The sequence below is a fragment of the Pongo pygmaeus genome, chromosome 2 (genome assembly GCF_028885625.2).
Source record: "Pongo pygmaeus isolate AG05252 chromosome 2, NHGRI_mPonPyg2-v2.0_pri, whole genome shotgun sequence".
NCBI lineage: Eukaryota > Metazoa > Chordata > Mammalia > Primates > Hominidae > Pongo > Pongo pygmaeus.
The window spans coordinates 73,120,334-73,139,046 of record NC_085930.1 but is presented as its reverse complement, the minus strand read 5'-3'; the positions used below and the strand labels follow the sequence as shown (position 1 = coordinate 73,139,046).

The following is an 18,713-nucleotide window of genomic DNA, read 5'->3' as shown; positions in this document are numbered from 1 at the left end:
AAGATAATCTAGGATTGGGTAGATCTCAGTTCCAGTTCTTTTAGTGTCTCTGTAGCACACAAGTAACTAGCTAGCACCAGGTATACAGAGGCCTGATCCTGGGGGATTGTTGCTGAAATTCCTCGAATGGATGCAGCCAATAAGGGCTCAAATGCTATGTCTAACTTAGTACCCCAAATTAGAAAGCACCAGATTAATTTACTGAATTATGAGCTCAAGATAGAGACCCTGTGCACCTAGCATAGATATTACAAATTGAATCTCATCAACTATTGATCAAAGACTTAGCTCAGGGGGCCCCTGTGGCAACTTGTGGTCCTCTTACAATGAAGTTTTGGGAATACTTGCTGAAAGAATTGTATATTTCAAAGTAATAAAGCCTATGGTTGAAGAGTTTTTAAAATACCGCCCCCCCCCATCTGTTTCAGTTTACTTCAGAGGTCTCATTTTGCAATATTGGATTCAGATTGTTGGACACAACATTTATAAGAGATGTTCTATGTTATTTTCTCAAAGCTTCATTTCCAGGATCTTTCTCCCAACTTGTTTTGTAACCTAAAGCTTCCTACTCCCTGTAAGAGATAATACCTTAGCTGAAAAAAATAGTATTTTGATTTCCCACCTTGTGAGGCTGAAGTAGAATAAGTTGTAACAGGAACAAAGTCCTAAAGATAGAAGAAAAGGCCTCAAAAGCTGAGGTTGTATAATGGTTGATGAGGGAGATGTCACACCAGTCCACAGTGAAAGGTTAAACAGCAGCCCAGAAGAGCACAAGTGGATAATTCACTCACTGTGTTTCTGTTGACATCCCTTCCTCTCCCACCTTTTAGGCTAATGTAGGTTCTGCCTTGATTAGAAGCAAATTTTTAGAACTAGACAGGGGCTTGGAGCTTATGGTTCATTCTGCTCACCTGTCCTTTAAGCAAACCGGTTAAGCATTTTCAAGTGACGTGGCCAACACCACAAAGCTAGTTATTAGCAGAACCAGAATTAGAACCACTCCCTCCCTGCTCAGACACAATTGCTCTTCCCTTTTCTCTCCAAAATGGCCACCATCAATTTTTTCTCATCTTGTATGCACATAATGTCACACAATTCAAGAGATGGAGTCTCTTCCCTCTCCTTGACTTGGTTTGTGATTTCATTTGGCAGCAGAAAAATACAATGAAAGTGATGTTCTGAGACTTCCAAGCTCAGGCCATAGAGGTCTGGCAGCTTCTGCTTCCTCCCTCTGGGGGGCCAGCCTCCATGCTTTAAAGAAGCCTGGGGAGGCCAGGCGTTGTGGCTTATGCCTGTAATCCCAGCACTTTGGGAGGCCAAGGCAGGAAGATAACCTGAGGTCGGGAGTTCGAGACCAGCCTGACCAACATGGAGAAACCCTGTATCTACTAAAAATACAAACTTAGCTAGGCGTGGTGGCGCATGCCTGTAACCCCAGCTACTTGTCTGAAACAAACAAACAAACAAACAGCTTGGGCTACACTACTGAGTGATGAGACCAGAGACCAGCACACAGATGCAGAGAGGCCACGTGGAGGAGCAGCCAAGTGAGTTCAAGCCTTCTTTTTTATGTTGTTTTTGTTTGTTTTTGAGACAGAGTCTTCCTCTGTCAGTCAGGCTGGAGTGCAGTGGGGCAATCTCGGCTTACTGCAACCTCTGCCTCCCAGGTTCAAGATAGTCTTCTGCCTCAGTCTCCTGAGCAGCTGGGATTACAGGCACGCATCACCACTCCCAGCTAATTTTTGTATTTTTAGTAGAGACGGGGTTTCACCATGTTGGCCAGGCTGGTCTTGAACTCCTGACTTCAGGTGATCTGCCCACCTTGGCCTCCCAAAGTGCTGGTATTACAGGCATGAGCCACCATGCCTGGTCAAACCATCTTGAATTACCCAGTGGAGCTCTACCCCAATTCCTGACCTGGAGAATCATGAGAAACAGGCAACAGAAAGGTTGCTACACCCTCTGCCTTTTTATTAACTTGATGGTCATAGTTAAGAAATCGAGACATGAGACTATGGTTAAGTTTCAGAAGTCTCATTAAGAGACCCAGTCAGCTAACACTTACTTCCATGTATGTCAGCAGCTCTTCTCCAACAATAAAGCTGTAATTTAAATTACAGTTTATTAGTTTGCTGATCAATCGACCCTATGGGTATATTCATTTATACTTAGCATTTAACTGTAACAAAGTTTTTTTTTTTTTCAAATCCTAATATTCTCGTTATCTACTGCTATACAGCAGACCACCGGAGAACTTGGTGACTTAGAATGACACTACTTATTTATTTATTTTGTAGAGACATGTTCCTGCCATGTTGCCCAGGCTGGTCTCGAACTCCTAGGTTCAAGCGATCCCAGCCTCCCAAAGTGCTAGGATTACAGTTGAGTGACAGTGCCCAGCCGACACTACTTATTTTGCTCACCACTTTGTAATTTGAGCAGGGCTTCATGAGAATGGCTGGTCTCTGCTGCCCTCAGCATCAGCTAGGGCTGGCTTGAAGCCTGGGTGTGAAATAATTTGAAGGCTGGCTCTCTCTTTTCTGGAGGTTGGTGGTGGAAGACTTCAATAGCTGGAGGCTAGAACAGTGGGGTTCCTCAGGTATCTCTATCTCTATCATCTATATGGAGCTTTTCCACACAGTCTCTTCAGCATGGTGGCTTCAGGCTGGCTAGTCATCTTACATGTTGGCCAGGGCTCCCAAGACACACACTCCCAAGAAAGTGATCCCAGAAGAAGCTGTATTGCACTGTATGACTTATGCTCTGGAAGTCATATAGCAACCCTTGTGCCCTGCCATTGGTCCACCCATATTCAATAAAATGTACTATTGGCCCCGCTTCTTGATGAAGGAATGCCCATATCACACTGTTAAAAGGGCAGGTGGCTGCTGCCGTATTTGGAAAATACAATCCTGCCTTGCCCAAGTTCCATACTCTGCATCTGAATTTCATGCTAGGGATAAAACTTGATAGAAAAACTAATTCCAGGAGCTTTGATTGCTTTTAAAAAATGGCAATTGCAACACTTAACATTAATTCAGTTTCCTTATACATGTCTTGATTTGGGAGTGCAATTCATCTTACCCTCCACGGGGATTTGGATTAAAACTGGGAGGGTAGAATGTGAATAATCTATCATTTTTGCTGTTTTTGTAAACCTTTTTTTAAAAAAATAGATTTTATAGCCTGCAGTTGACACACAGAATTTTCATCAAGGTTGAGACATTATGAATTTAATCTGACAGCCACCTATTTTAAAGAAAATTAGTTGTATATGCTCTGTAACAAGTTTTGGGTAAATATTAATAACATATATTTCTACCTGCATGTGTATGCACACATACCTACTCATGTTGTATCTCATTCCTGAAGGATTTCCAACTTCTCTGCCCAGTTTGCCTGGCATTGTTTTTCTTAAACCTGGCAATGCCACACCAAAGGGATGCGATGCCTTTTTAACTGCTGTCAGCAACACTCAAATGGTCAGGGCAGGAAGTAATGTGTGCAGTATCTTTCTTTAATTCCAGTAGAATCATATTAAGGCTGAGATTTAATTAGCTAAATTGGAGTTTGTATGTGAACAGCAAAACTAACATTTCTATTATTGTAAAAACATGCCCAAGGACATATAGCAATTGGATAAAGGCTGCTATGCTTGTGTGGCATTTTGTAGTTATGAGATAGCTTCTTAGAATTTTTACAAATAAAAATAAATATCTAATACATTTATCTATTTCTTGACGATTATTGTGCCTATGTGAAGTACTTCTCTGTCTGTGGTCTGGCTTTTAAACCTTGCTTTTCCAGCTTATTGTCTTCTAGAATTAAGTTCGCTAAACTATGTTTTCATCACAATCCGAAGACATGATTTTATGAGTCTTTTAATATTGACTTTCCAGACCATCTCTGTAGATTCCACTTTGAGGTTGCCAAATAGCTGTATCACTGAAAACTTTGGTATGTATCAAATGTTTGCATTTTAAATTATCTCCTCAACCATGTGATTTCAGAGATTTTGGTAGTCAACTGACTCCTAACATTTTGTGTCTGAAAATTAAATGTATTGCTAACAGAACCCATCAGTGAATAAAGAATTTGTATTTCTTTCTTTTTATTACACATGCCAGCGCAAAGAAAAGCATTCTTTTATAAAGTGAATTATCCCCCTTTGTTTATTGGGAATTTTTCATTTTCCTAGTTTCTCTCAAAGCTGAGTAATCCGAGAATATTTTTGCAAGAAACAACAATAGAATGAGGACTGAATGTGTTCCTAGGAAACATTTTAACATTTCAGTTCATTTTAAAGGGAATGAGTTTGTTTTTAAAATTGTCTGTTAGGAAGAAGAAAATTGGATTAAATGCCAAAGAATGGTAAAAGAATGCTGTGAGGTGACATTAATTTAGAACAGAAAACGTAATTGCTAGGAAGAAATGGCAGAGTGCATCTTTGTCACAAGCTGATGGGAGGCATTACTTTTCAAGTAGCTCTAAAAGATGAGCCTCATATAAAGTCACTGGATCAACATATCTCCCAGCTAAATAAGGCTAGGGCCAGCCAACACTGTGTGGTATGAAGGCCTGTATGCACCTTTAGCAAAGCTGCATTAACCAAAGAAGCTGAGCCTTAAAAGTAGCTTTCACAGGCTACCTACTCACAGAAATTCTCAGAGAAGTACTTTTCATTTAGAAATGAGAAAGTTACTGGAGTTATTACAATTGCTCTTCATCACCTCCCCACTCCAAGCCCCCAAAAAAGTGAAAAATGATTTGAATCTACCCTGTTAACATTCAGCTCAAGTTGAACTTGAAGCCATTAGCTATGCAACTATATAGAATATCTGATGGTATCAGATATTTGGGGGTTCTAACCCCAAAAGAGTGGCTCAGTGGGTGTTTCACATTCCCTGTGTGTTAGCTCTTCCCTAAGGAAAGGGCCCAGGGAACTCATCGGATTCCGTTTTCCAGTCTTGCCATTAAGACTGCAATGGAAACTCAGTTTAAAATGAAAGAATTACCCGTCATTCACCTAATCTCTCTGAACATTATTTTCTTCTTTGGTAAAGTGAAGATAAACCCACATGCCCTACTTTTTCATAAGAGTGTTGTGATTTAAAAGAAAAAGACAATAAGTAATGTGAAGTGAACATTTGGCATAATCTAGCCCCTATAAGCATATTCTATGCATTGTCCCACCAAACCCTCATAATGATCTTAGGAAACAGGTACAGAGATAAAACTGAGGCTTAGAGAAGGTCAATACCTTGCCCAAACCATATCTGGTAAGTGGCAGAGCCAAGATTTGAGCTGTCTGACTTCAGACTACTAAACTATTCTACCTCTAATATAACATATATGAAAACAACTATCAGATGGTAAAGTCCTAGGTAAACATCAGATCTCACTATTTTTAAAACTTATTTTCTCTGAATCTTTGCTTAAAAATTACATTATGTGACCGGGTACAGTGGCTCATGCCTATAATCCCAGCACTTTGGGAGGCCAAGGTGGGCGGATCACGAGGTCAAGAAATCGAGACCATCCTGGCCAACATGGTGAAACCCCGTCTCTATTAAAAATACAAAAATTAGCTGGGTGTGGTGGTGCACACCTGTAGTCCCAGCTACTTGGGAGGCTGAGACAGGAGAATCGCTTGAACCCGGGAGGCAGAGGTTGCAGTGAGCCGAGATTGTGCCACAGCACTCCAGCCTGGCGACAGAGCAAGACTCTGTCTGAAAAAAAAAAAAAAATTATATGTGTATGTGTTCATATATCACTTTCAAAGTTTCCATTTTTGTTGGTTTTGATGAGGGCAAGATGTTTTTATGCAGATGATTTTTTATGATAGTAATATATGCCAGTAATATATGGTCTGTGATGAAAATGCAGAAAACACAGAAAAGTCTAGATTAAAAGAAGAAAACATATGATAGCAAGTCAAACCTAAAAGCATGTTGAATAAGCAGCAACCCACATTTCTCCCCCAAGAAGTAAGGTCATTATAACACTTTTCTCAGAGGAAGAATAAAATATATTAGCATCATGCACATATCGTTCGCACTGTGATATTTATTAAAGGAGGGTCAGGCAACATATTGACCATAGCAAGTTGTCATAGCTTGTCAGCTATAATTAGAAAAAAAAAGAATTGTAAGAAAAATTAAATGAATAGATTAGCCACAAAATGCTTGACAGAGGAAAGATTTGGCAGATACCTCGAGACTCTAAATTTGCTAACATTACTAAAGATTCATTTCTAGAAAATCCACATCTAGAAGAAAGATTCCCATAGTGTAACAGTTTGCATAGGGTGCTTTAGAATATATTTATTTATCGAGACTGACCTGAGAATTGATTCTGGCAAATGTTCATTTTGGAACTACAGCAAAGGGTTGGAGAATTCCTAGAATTCAGAGTTGTACCTTGGATTTTAGAGGGACATTTGAGGCAGAAACGTGAGTAGAATGCAGGAGACTGGACTCTGAACATGAGAGGCTCTCGTTTAAAAGATTATTACTAGAAATGAGCAGTCAGGAATGTCTGTTTCTGTGCTTTTAGTAATTGTTGGAAAGAAGAAATCTAAGACATAAGCCATGAGATTCCAAAGAGCAGAAAAAGAATCCAGGGAGCCTGTTAGGTAAGATATTCAGAGATGAAAGAATCTCACCATGACTTCAAATATATGTGCCCCTCACCCCATTCCTCCTGAAAACCAAGGTGTTTTGTCATTTCTGTGCTATATTGATTTCCCTTCTAATTTCAACTGCCTTCACACCTGAGAGGAGCAACATTTTTTTTTTTTCTTTTTAGGTTAGATGGGTAATGTGCCGATGTGGGAACAAGATTCAGAGGGTGGCACATCTCACACATGTCATGAACACCCAATCATCATGCTCATGAACTATAGAAGAATCAGAGGAATGGCATTTCCAATTGCTTCCCTAGACAGGCTGTTACCTGTGATACCCGTCCCCAGATCCAGAGGCTGCAATGAACCCTCTGAAACCACTGCTTTGTCATTCAGTTATCCTAGCCTTTCTCTGTATCACCTCTGCTTCCCTCTATGGCATCTTCAGCCACTAACTCAGGAAAGAAAAGTTACAGGAAAAAAAAAAAAAAGATTAGTGTGAAACACACACACAAACACCCAACACCTTCAAAGTGCCCCCAGTGACAAGTTAAGCAGTCGTCCGAGATCATGTAAAAAATTCCTGAATCCTGTAAGTCCTGTACTTTATTCCTTTCTAAGCATGAATAATCCAATTCTCTGATTCCTGGAAAATTATAGGCAATATGTAGAAGGAGAGAAAAAAACTGACTAGTCTCTTTCAGAAAAACTTTCCTGGCCAGGCACGGTAGCTCACACCTGTAATCCCAGCACTTTGGGAGTTCAAGGCAGGTGGATCACCTGAGGTCAGGAGTTTGAGACCAGCCTGGCCAACATGGTGAAACCTTGTCTCTACTAAAAATATAAAAATTAGCCAGGCGTGGTGGTGGGCACCTGTAATCCCAGCTACTCGGGAAGCTGAGGCAGTAGAATTGCTTGAACCTGGGAGGCGGAGGTTGCAGTGAACTGAGATCATGCCATTGCACTCCACCCTGGGCGACAGAGTGAGATTCCATCTCAAAAACAAACAAACTTTCCTGAGCTGACAGTTAATGTTGTCTTTGTTTCTGAAATTTTGTGACCTGAGTCATATTAGACATTTAATATACACTTAAATATTACATGCAAGGGGACATACATTTTGTCACTCACACAAAATAATTTGCTGAAAAAATAGAGACAAAGTTATTCCCTTAAGCATAGAAGGTGCTTAATAAATTCATTAATTACAAAAAAATCCACAAACCCTACAATGAAATAATTAGGAAAGGATTAATGTAATTGTATTTTATTATACATGAGCCAGAGTAATTTGATTTTATACAAGTTTTATTTTCCTTTTTAAAAAATGCATTTTCAATTTTCATTTCTCACATGTAGGCTTCATGAAGAACCACTAAAAAGAAATCAGAGAGATTCATCCTTCCCAGGCAACAAAATCAGCAAACAATGAAAGGCAAACTAGGTGTTGATGGTTATAAACAGAAATAAATTGTAATCCCTGCTTTTGTTGCTTTGCCACAGAATCATCACCTGCTGCCCACCATTACATTAATTCTTGTCCCTCATACTAGCAACTTTACAGCTGCCCTGTCTCCTTCCACCTTAGTCCAGTGATTTTTTTGGGGGGGCTGGGGGAGAGATGGGGTCTCACTATATTGCCCAGGCTGGTCTCGAACTCCTGGGCTCCAGTCATCTTCTCACCTCAGCCTCCCGAAGTGTTGGGATTATTGTAAGTTACCTCAAGTAGGCTGTTTCACTATTGTGTAAGCAAGCCCAAAGATGTACTATTTTGAGAGAATAGAACATTTAAATAAGCATAGCCTTTAAATCATCCAACCTTCTAGTCCCAATTTTGATTCACCCATTTCCTTATTCTTAGAAAAAATTCACATATGGGTCAATCATGTCATACAAGAAAGTAACTCAAGCTCACATTTAATAAACTTTAAAAAAATTGGAGATTTTCTCTGTAATGCTTTTTTTCCTTCTTTTAGATTACTAATAAAAACCTATACATTTACTGAGGAAGTATTTAAAATTAATTTTGACTTCATGTATTTGCATTTATACATGTTGCTATTTATGGGCAAAAACTATTCAATGTACAATTAGTGATATTTTTCCCCAAGAGATGAGCTCACGTTTCCACTGAAGAAATTAAACACACACTTTTGATGTATTCACTCTAATTTCATGATCGATATTCTGAAGAATAAAAATACCCTGTCCAAAACTTGGAGAGTAATTTTGATTTCTTTTTTAATTTCAATTTCATATGTAAGCTCCACCCAAGACTAAGTTCTGCTCCAGATTCTGATAGTACTGAAATTGCTTTCTCTTTTTTCTAGAGTACGACATAATTCTTACCCAAATGTCAAATAGTCATGGTATTCTTATAAATACCCTTGTTTACAGTAAACTTAATGTATGTTTGGAAAATAATTCATTAAACACTGTAAAATGCTAGTGTTGACGACTTCCTTGGGAAGAGTGAAAGAGCTGATTTAGGATTTGGCCATTTGTAGTGACAACCTAGCAAAATAATTAAGGAAAAAACTATTCAAAGTTCCCATTCCACTGATTTAATTTACAGAATGCCAGCTGGTTCCAGTGCTTCCCTGTTTAAACGAATACTAATTTCAAGCTTTTTGAACAGACCTTGCTTAAGGAAAGTCAGGAATAAAACATGAGCAAGTTATCCAATATCAAGTGCAGGCTACGTGCCTGATGTTTGCAACTGACTCATGAGATTCTGGTGTCTCAAGGATATCTACTTGATCTCTTATTCTCAGCTATATAATCTTCCAGATTAAATTGCACCGGAAATAATCTGTGTACACCCCACAGAGAGTAAATAATCAGACATATCTCTGCTCTTCCCTTTTTCCACTCTTGCACATGACTTTGCATGTGATTATGTAAAACCTGCAGGCCTGATATTTTCATTATAATCCTGCAATTACAATTATATAACCAGCTTGCTGTTTCCAATTAAAAATATTTTTTAAGTGACAAAACTGCCCTACAATAAATGCAATTTATGGTGAAGTGTCCCAGCGATCACACTGGGGGATTCAGAAGCAGAGCTAAAACACTTTCTTCCAACTCCCTGCCCAGTTAATCCATTTATCCCTTTAAAATACATTATGTAGAATCAAAAAATATTTCTGATCTGAGTATATGGAGGTTCCCTGGGATTTAGGGGATTTCGCTTGAAATAGATTTTTTTCCCACAAGATTTCAGCTTTTGCAGAATTAGCTCTGATATGAATAATATTTTCACATCATTTCAAACACATTTAAATTTCTAAAGGTGTTGCTCAAGGAAGCAACTAATGCAAACTTTGTTAACAGGAAAACCATGTTTAAAATAAAAAATTAAGCACGGCAGGTACCTAAAAGGAGCCTAAAAACAGAAACAGCATGGAACATTTCTGAGTTGGAACATGTAAAAATATGTATGTTAAAAAAAAAGTTCAGAAATAGATCCAAATATATGTGGGATAAAAACTGCATTATAAATCAGAGTGGAATGAAAATAGGGATAGTTCAATATTTGATATTGAGCTACCTGGGCAGCATTCTAGGGTAAAGCCTATCTTATACCCAGCCAAATTTCAAATGAATACAAAATGTAAAGGTAAACACCAAAAACTACCCAAGATCTAGGAGAAACACAGGATACTTTCTTAATGACCTTGAATATGGTAGACCTTTTCAACTGTGAGTCAAATCCAAAAGCCGTAAAAGAAAATATTGGTAAATTCAGGTACGTAAAAATAAAATTTATATTTTATTTATAAAAATAAAATATATATTTTATTTATAAAAATAAAATATATATTTTATTTATAAAAATAAAATTTATATTTTATTTATAAAAATAAAATTTATATTTTATTTATAAAAATAAAATTTATATTTTATTTATAAAAATAAAATTTATATTTTATTTATAAAAATAAAATTTATATTTTATTTATAAAAATAAAATTTATATTTTATTTATAAAAATAAAATTTATATTTTATTTATAAAAATAAAATTTATATTTTATTTATAAAAATAAAATTTATATTTTATTTATAAAAATAAAATTTATATTTTATTTATAAAAATAAAATTTATATTTTATTTATAAAAATAAAATTTATATTTTATTTATAAAAATAAAATTTATATTTTATTTATAAAAATAAAATTTATATTTTATTTATAAAAATAAAATTTATATTTTATTTATAAAAATAAAATTTATATTTTATTTATAAAAATAAAATTTATATTTTATATTTTATTTATAAAAATAAAATTTATATTTTATATTTTATTTATAAAAATAAAATTTATATTTTATATTTTATTTATAAAAATAAAATTTATATTTTATATTTTATTTATAAAAATAAAATTTATATTTTATATTTTATTTATAAAAATAAAATTTATTTTATATTTTATTTATAAAAATAAAATTTATTTTATATTTTATTTATAAAATAAAATTTATTTTATATGATGAGATAAAAATATTTGTAATTCATACTAATAAAGGTCTTATCTTCCTAATACAAAAGAGCTTAAGTTGAGAAGAAAAACACAAACAGCCCAAAAGAAAATCGTACAAGAGAAAAACAACAGGAAAAATTAGATACCATTTTTCTTCATTTGTTCCCACACACAAAAAAAGTTTGATGACATCAAGTGGAAAATATTATTATGTATTACTGTTAAATGCATTAAGTTACTATAAACTTTAGGTGTAGGGCATTTTGGCAATATCTACAAAATTACTAATTATTCCTTTGGCTAGCAATTCTACCTCCACAGATATATTTGTGAAATGACCCTACATAAGACTATTCACTACAGAAATGTTTATTGGAAACAACACAAATATTCATCAATTGGAGACTAGTTAAATAAATTATGGTAGCTCCATATAGTGGAATACTAAACAGCTGTAAATAAGGAGAAAGGGAAAGGGTCCATGTACTGATTTAGAAAGATCTCCAAGAAATAAATAATATTAAGTGGGTAGTGGGGAAGCAATGTCACAACAGTGTCTGCAGTACGCTACCTTTTGCATAAAAAGAGACAAGAAAAACTACATTAAGATTTGTAGCAACCCAGTACTACCTAGGAAAAAAGATTTGTTGGTATGTGCTAAACAAACTATGCTTACATGTACACATAATAACATCTGGGCCAGGTGTGGTGGCTGATACCTATAACCCCAGCACTTTGAGAGGCCAACCAGGGGGAGGATGGTTTGAGCCCAGGAATTTGAGACCAGCCTAGGCAACACCCATCCCTTAAAAGACCCCATCCCTTAAAAAAATAAAAATAAAAATTAGCTGGGCATGGTGGTGCACACCTGTAGTTCCAGCTACTCAGTAGGCTGAGGTGGAAGGATCACTTGAGCTTGGGAGGTTGAGGCTGCAGTGAGCCATGATGGTGCTACTGCACTCCAACCTGGGCAATGGAGTGAGACCCCACCTCAAGAAAAGAAAAAGAAAAAAGAAAAGAACGTCAGGTGTGCAGCTGTCTGTGTGTGTCTAGGGTGGTTGGGAACTAGGTAGGTGGGGAACAGGGTTGTGAAACAATTTTTAAATTTTCAATAATATGCATATTACCTGTTCAAAAATTAAATCAAAACCAATATTTTTCCCTAATCTAAGCCTAGGTGATATTTACTTTACTTCCGATTATGTATCTCTTTAATGACACATTCTTTAAAATTGTATGTTGTGCTAGAAATGTAAGATTAATTAGGTTTGGTTGAAATTCATTATTGAAAGTGTAGGTTACAAAAATTAATCATATTCTTGACACTTCTTACTCAATTTTGGCTTTCTTTGTATGACTCTTCTTTATATTTCTACTTCAAATATAACCCTTCTATGTTGCTTAGAAATATGTGAGAACATTCACTGATCAAGGACCCTAACCTTGTCACTGAAGAATTTTAATCAATTTGAAGTTTTTATGAGCATATAAACGTGTTAAAGTTTTTTTGTTAAAGTTTCATTCTTTATCACGTACATGAAGTTCTACTAAAGAAGTTAATTGGCCATCTGCATTTCTTATCTATTTTTCCTCTTAAAGTGGAATATAAAATCCTACTTTTATCCTAGGATGAAAAATCATTCCTTCAAGTGGTAAGATGCCTTCAGTGCATGCAAGGATATTTTCCTGACTGTATAAGATTCTCACCAAACACCACCATATTTCTTTTAGAGATCTTTTACTTTGTATTTAACAAGAACTCTTTTTTTCTTTGAGATGATTAAGGTTTTATTCCAGTTAATTGCAAACACAATTTAACCTTCAGGAGTTCCCTTTTAAAAAGTTTGCTCTTTCACTTCATTCATTATACATCCTCAGCCCACCCTGTAGATGTAGTTTGGAACACTTCACATAATTATTAAGTAATTGTATGATTTGTTGTTTCATGTTCGTCTTCTGGTAGAATTCAAGGATAGGAACCAAATCTCTCCTATTCACCATAGTTGTAGTCCCCATGCCTCAAGAAGTGTAATGAATTGTCTTGTACGTAGTAAATTCTCAATATGCAGTATATTTGTTGAACAAATGAATTGCCTTTGTCTTAACATCTTAACATCTATTAAAATTACAAGCTCCTTGAGATTAGAGACTGTTTCAAAGGAGTTGGTTTGGTATATAGCTAACACGTATAGAACCAAATTACATACTTAATTCATTTATCATGAATGAAGCAATCACACATCACTGGCAACACTAATATTGACAGACCCCATAATCAACATCCTTGAAGTAACAGAACATTGCTGGCTTGACTAAAAATAATAAAAATTTCAAATTATATTTTGTGCCAAATAATTCTGACAATTTTATGCTTTACTGAGAATATTAATTAACCTTTGCAATGAGGTGTTATCCACTTCCAAGATAGGTTCTATATGACCTATATGAAATACAGTTTACCTCCAGTAGGCAGTCTTTTCATAAAGACCAGCAAAATAGAGTGAGGGTTGGATACTAAAAGTATTTACAGTATGTACAAGTGGAAAAAGTATATCATCCATTCAAAACTGTTTAATTTTCCTTGGGTTGTTATAATGACAACTTCCTTAACCTGATAACAGATTTTTAAAAATGTAATCATGTATTTATTTTATGGTTTGCACAAGATGTACCTTTAGTACATCCAGATTTTCATAACCCGTCAAACAGTTTTTCAGTATGTGTTATGGCAGGATATTCTAGAACTGCCAAGAAAAGTAAATTCACAGAGCTGCCTGCAATTCACTAACTATAACAAATTAGCATAAGCAGCCCCATTTTAGAAGGCACGGCTTTTACAAGTTACACAGAAAAATAATGTGGGTTTGCATTTCTATCATTAAAAACTGCCCTTGCCATGAATGGTTACACTGTGAATATTAAACACAGCCCAGATAATTCAATGTAGCTCGTCTGTTTGAGGTGGAACTCCTTAATGAAACATTTGGTTATGATCTGAAGACTAACTAGGAAAACTAGCTAACAAGTACCTATTTTTACGGATTTTTTTCTACTTTAAAAAAAACGCATATCAAATAAAACCTCTCAACACTTGTCAGCTCTCCTGTGAACATACCATATAAATGGACTGGCACCGGCTGCCAGAGAAAACGAAAGGCCAAATTACTCTCTTCCACCCATGCTGTGAAGTTCAGAGAGAAATCTATCCTAGACCCAAACCACACAGATAGCATACAATGCACCATTTAGCAAGAACGAAAGAACGGATAAAATTCTTCAGATTTCTCTGCACAATAGCAAAGATCTTATTTTGTTAGTCACCATCACAATTTAAAAGGCCTCTGGCAGTTGCTCACGGAACAAAACAAAGGTATTTTCAAATATCTAATTTGCTTAAGCTCTGTTCATTCTGGCCAAAACTCCAAAAGGCATAAAAACCGTGGCTGCAGGCTTACCTTATTCCAAACATATCCGCAGTGCAGTCAGTTGCCAGTGTAATACTAAAGAGGTCTCATCAGTACCTAGAATAAATCAATCAAGGAAGTGAATTTAGAGTCCGGTTTTTGATTCTGGGAAACATGAAACTGTTTATAACCATCTTGGGAATATTATTTTTGAGCAACCTAGGCAATATAGTGAGACCCTGCCTCAGAAAAAAAAATATATATCTTTTTACAGAACCGAATATATTATTGGCCAGCTTCGGAATTTTGTGAATGCAGCTGCTTGGAGGGCAGGACCTTCGTTCACCCCTTCCACGCCAATCTGTGGAGAAGGTTGAAGGGACTGTCAGTGCCAGCCTGCTTTATGGTGGGCAAGAGAGTGTGGGGATGTGGGCAGAGATGCAAACTAAATAAGGTTTAAAGAGAAATCAGAAGATGCCTGTCCTGCCATGGACCATCACAAACAGACTCTTATTTTTCTGTTGGAGTCTAAACTTTAATTTACCCATGTCTTCTCTCTTCCTCAAACTCAGAATGTTAGACTTACCCTTCACCCTCCCACGTGCCTCCTCCCCAGGCACTTTCCCACAGGTATTCCCTATTGAAACACAGGTGGTTGCCTATGCTGGAAATTTGGAAATGTCCCAGTTACAGCCGTTTTCAATCAATCACCAAGTCCAGGTGAATCTACCTCTTTAATAACTTCAAAATGTTTCCAGTTTTGTGCATCCCTACAATGGCCACCTAATCCAGTCCATTCTGGTCTCTTTCTTGGATTTTGATAACAACTTCCTAAATTACCTTCCCACCTCCAAGTTGTTACCACTCCTTTCTAGTCTTTTTTTTTTCTTTCTTTCTTTTTTTTTTTTGAGACAGGGTCCCACTCTGTCACCTAGCCTGGAATGCGGTTTAGCAAACACTGGTCACTTCAGCCTCAGCCTCCAGGGCTCCAGCGATCCTCCCGCCTCCTGAGTAGCTGGAACTACATGTGTGCGCCACAATGCCTGGCTAGTTTTTGTATTTTTAGTAGAGGCGAGGTCTTGCCGTGTTGCCCAGGCTGGTTTTGAACTCCTGAGCTCAAGTGATCCTCCCACCTTGGCCTTCCAAAGTTCTGGGACTACAGGCATGAGCCACCATGCCCAGCCCCCTTCTAGTCCATTTTTTTTTACACCCACATCGATTTTTCTCCCATGCTGATCGTATCATTCCCAAATTTAATATCTGACATTCAGAGCCATCGTGTCTTTTCCTCATCTTATTTTGACCTCAGTTTACCTCTCTTGTTTTATCTTGAGCCTCTTCCGCGCACAAACACCAAAACGCTCTACTTTTTGGTTGCCTGGGAACTTTGTATTTGTCCTTTTCTCTCTGCCAGGAATATCGTCCTCTCCATTTGCCCAGTGAGCCCCACCTCCTCATCATTTTTACCTCTGTGGAAATCCCTTCCTTCCAGAAGCCTCCACTCACTTCTGATGCCAAGGAGCTTCTGCGGCACCCTGCACACACCTTTACAGATGCAGGTGGCTGTTTCCTGTGTTAGACTGCAAGCTCCTGTGAGCTGGGTTCATTGTTCATCGTTGAGTTGGCCTGGCAAATAATGACTTGGCCTGGTAAATAATCATTATTCGGTAAATAATGATTACATGAACAAATGTAACTAAGATATCCAGATACAATCTAATGCACTTCATGCAACTCATGTGTAACCAAGTGAGGTTTTCCAGCTGTTTCAGCTTCTATTATAACTTATATTACAGAACTGGGGTGTCCCAAGCACCAGATTATAAGAATCACCTGAGTCACTTGACAAACTAACAGCATCCTGTCTCTTAAAGAGACACACGGGAAACTGGTAAAAGTGAATCTGAAGGAAAAAACTGGTGATCAGAACCAGGAATAAACTTGTTTTTCACTGCATACCCTTTAGATTTGCCTTGAGTTAAAAAAAAAATACACACACAAACACACTCTCTCTCTCATTTAAAATAAATATATTGACTTTACATGTCTCATATATTCATATATTGCTGGAAGAATACACAAGAAACCAACAACATTGAGCACCTCCAGGTAGGTGAATTGGGATACTGAGAGAACAAATTTGGGATAGAGACTTTATAATGACACTCTTTTATACCTTTTGGAATTTCCCATCATTTTTAATGTATGACCTGGTCAAAAAAGTTAAAAATTAAACAAAATCACAGACTGGGCACAGTGGCTCATGCCTGTAATCCCAGTGCTTTGGAAGGCCAAAGTGGGAGGATCACTTGAGCCCAAGAGTTCAAGACCGGCTTGAGCAACATAGCAAGACTCCGTCTCAACAACAAAATTTTAAAAATTAGCCAGGTGTGGTGACACATGCCTGTAATCCCAGTTATTTAGGAAGCCAGGATGGGAGGATCGCCTGGGCCCAGGAATTCAAGGCTGCAGTGAGCTATGATGGTGCCACTGTACTCCAGCCTGGCAAGACTCTGTCTCTTAAGTAAATAAATAAATAAATACACAGATTTTCAGGCCCATCCCTGGATGTTCTGATTCATGAAGCTGGAGGTGGGGCCCAAAAAAATCTGTATTTTTAATAAATTCCCTGGGTAATACCTATGATCAGGTAAGTTTGAGGAACACTGTTAAGGTTGCACTTGACCTTAGAGATCATCTAATCTAGTAGTTCCCAAACCTGGGCATCATCCTTGACTTAATCAGAATATCCACGGAATGGTCCAGGGAAACCAGTGCTTTAAAAAGTGCCCCCAGATGATTCCAGTGCAGGCACTGGCTTGCGGCTTGCATTGAGACCCGTGACAGAGTGCCATCCATCACCCAACCAATACACGAAATTCTTCTCAGTATTGTATTCACAGAAACGTCTCCATCATTATTGTAGCTGGCCTTCAAGAGAGCCCTTGGTGACACTCCCCTCCTGGTATTCATGCCTTTATGTAGTTTCCTCCCACACTGAGTAGGGCTCACCTGTAGAACCCATAGGATATTGTGGGAATGATGGAGCGTGGCTTCCAACACTAGGCTGTCAAAGATATTGTGGCTTCTGCCTTGTTCTGTCTTGGCTTGTCTGCTCTGAGGAAGCCAGCTGCCATGTTAGAGGATGCTTGGGGGCCACATGGTGAGCAACTGAGTCCTCCTGCCAATCACCAGCACTGACTTGCCAGTTACCTGAGTAAACCCTGTTGAAAGTGGCTCCTCCAGTCCCAGGCAAGCCTTCAGATGACTACAGCCATGGCTGACATCTGGACTGCAATCTCATAAGCGATCCTGAGACAGAACTACCAAGCTGCATCACTCCTCCATTTCTGGCCCATTGAAACTGAGTGAAGTAGTAAATGCTTAATATTGTTTTAAGCTGATAACAGGGCTTTTTTTGGGGAGGTGGGGTGCAGGAGACTTGTCACACAGCCGTAGATAACTAATACAATCATATTTTCCCACAAGTGCATTTCTTACCAGTGGCCCCATTTCTGTTTCATCTCCCGTCTGGCAAAATATTCTCTTCCCCAAGCCTGCAAGTAAGGTATTATAACATATTTGCTTTCACAGGTTGAGTGTTAGTTTAGAGTGCCATCATGGGGCTTTCTAACTTGGGCAGCACAACTTCCCAAATACTGTCAGTTAGCAGTGGGGAAACTCGTCAGTCTTACTTCCTGTGGTTCTCTGTGGCTTGGCTTGAGTGGATGGGGAAAAACCAAATGATCTTTTTTTGTGGTGATGAAGTGCTGAGCCCTTGTCCACTGTAGGCCCAGTTCTGGCATTCTCCACGCCCACTGAGGCCTCTCTCTGACCTTTCCCTACACACAGAAGGCAGGACAATTGTAAATGCACTTTCGCTTGTGATGTGATGTGATGTCTGTGCATTACACCTGCCAGATTCTGGATCTTGACCTGAAAGTATTGGTTTCTATTTTGACAGAGGAGATGGGCACCTGATTTTCATCTGGAAAATGATATGTGTGCAACATTGCCAGTATCAGAAAGAGTATTTCATATGTAATTACCCTCCAAGCCCTAGGAGGACTTTAAGTCCTTGGAAGGAAGCCAACCTACTCACTGTCCTTGATGTCATCTACAAAGTCAGAATGGTAGAAATCACATTAGACTTCACTAACGAATCATCAGCCAAAGTCTTAAAACAAATATGT

At 37.6% G+C, this 18,713-nt stretch overlaps 1 long non-coding RNA gene and 1 other non-coding gene across 2 annotated transcripts in view; both read right to left on the bottom strand.

Moving 5' to 3' along the window:
* LOC129033653 (uncharacterized) overlaps nt 1–16,078 on the bottom strand; it is a 72,845-nt gene extending 56,767 nt beyond the window's left edge. Inside the window, exons 1-2 of the long non-coding RNA XR_008501639.1 lie at nt 15,988–16,078; nt 14,572–14,637 (exon numbers count right to left, since the gene is read on the bottom strand). This is a non-coding gene — a long non-coding RNA (uncharacterized LOC129033653). The remainder of the gene's footprint in view (nt 1–14,571; nt 14,638–15,987) is intronic.
* On the bottom strand, nt 6,807–6,910 carry LOC129034450 (small nucleolar RNA U13). The gene has a single exon (XR_008501924.1). It is a non-coding gene; the product is annotated as a small nucleolar RNA U13 (small nucleolar RNA).
* Nucleotides 16,079–18,713: the final 2,635 nt, after the last annotated feature.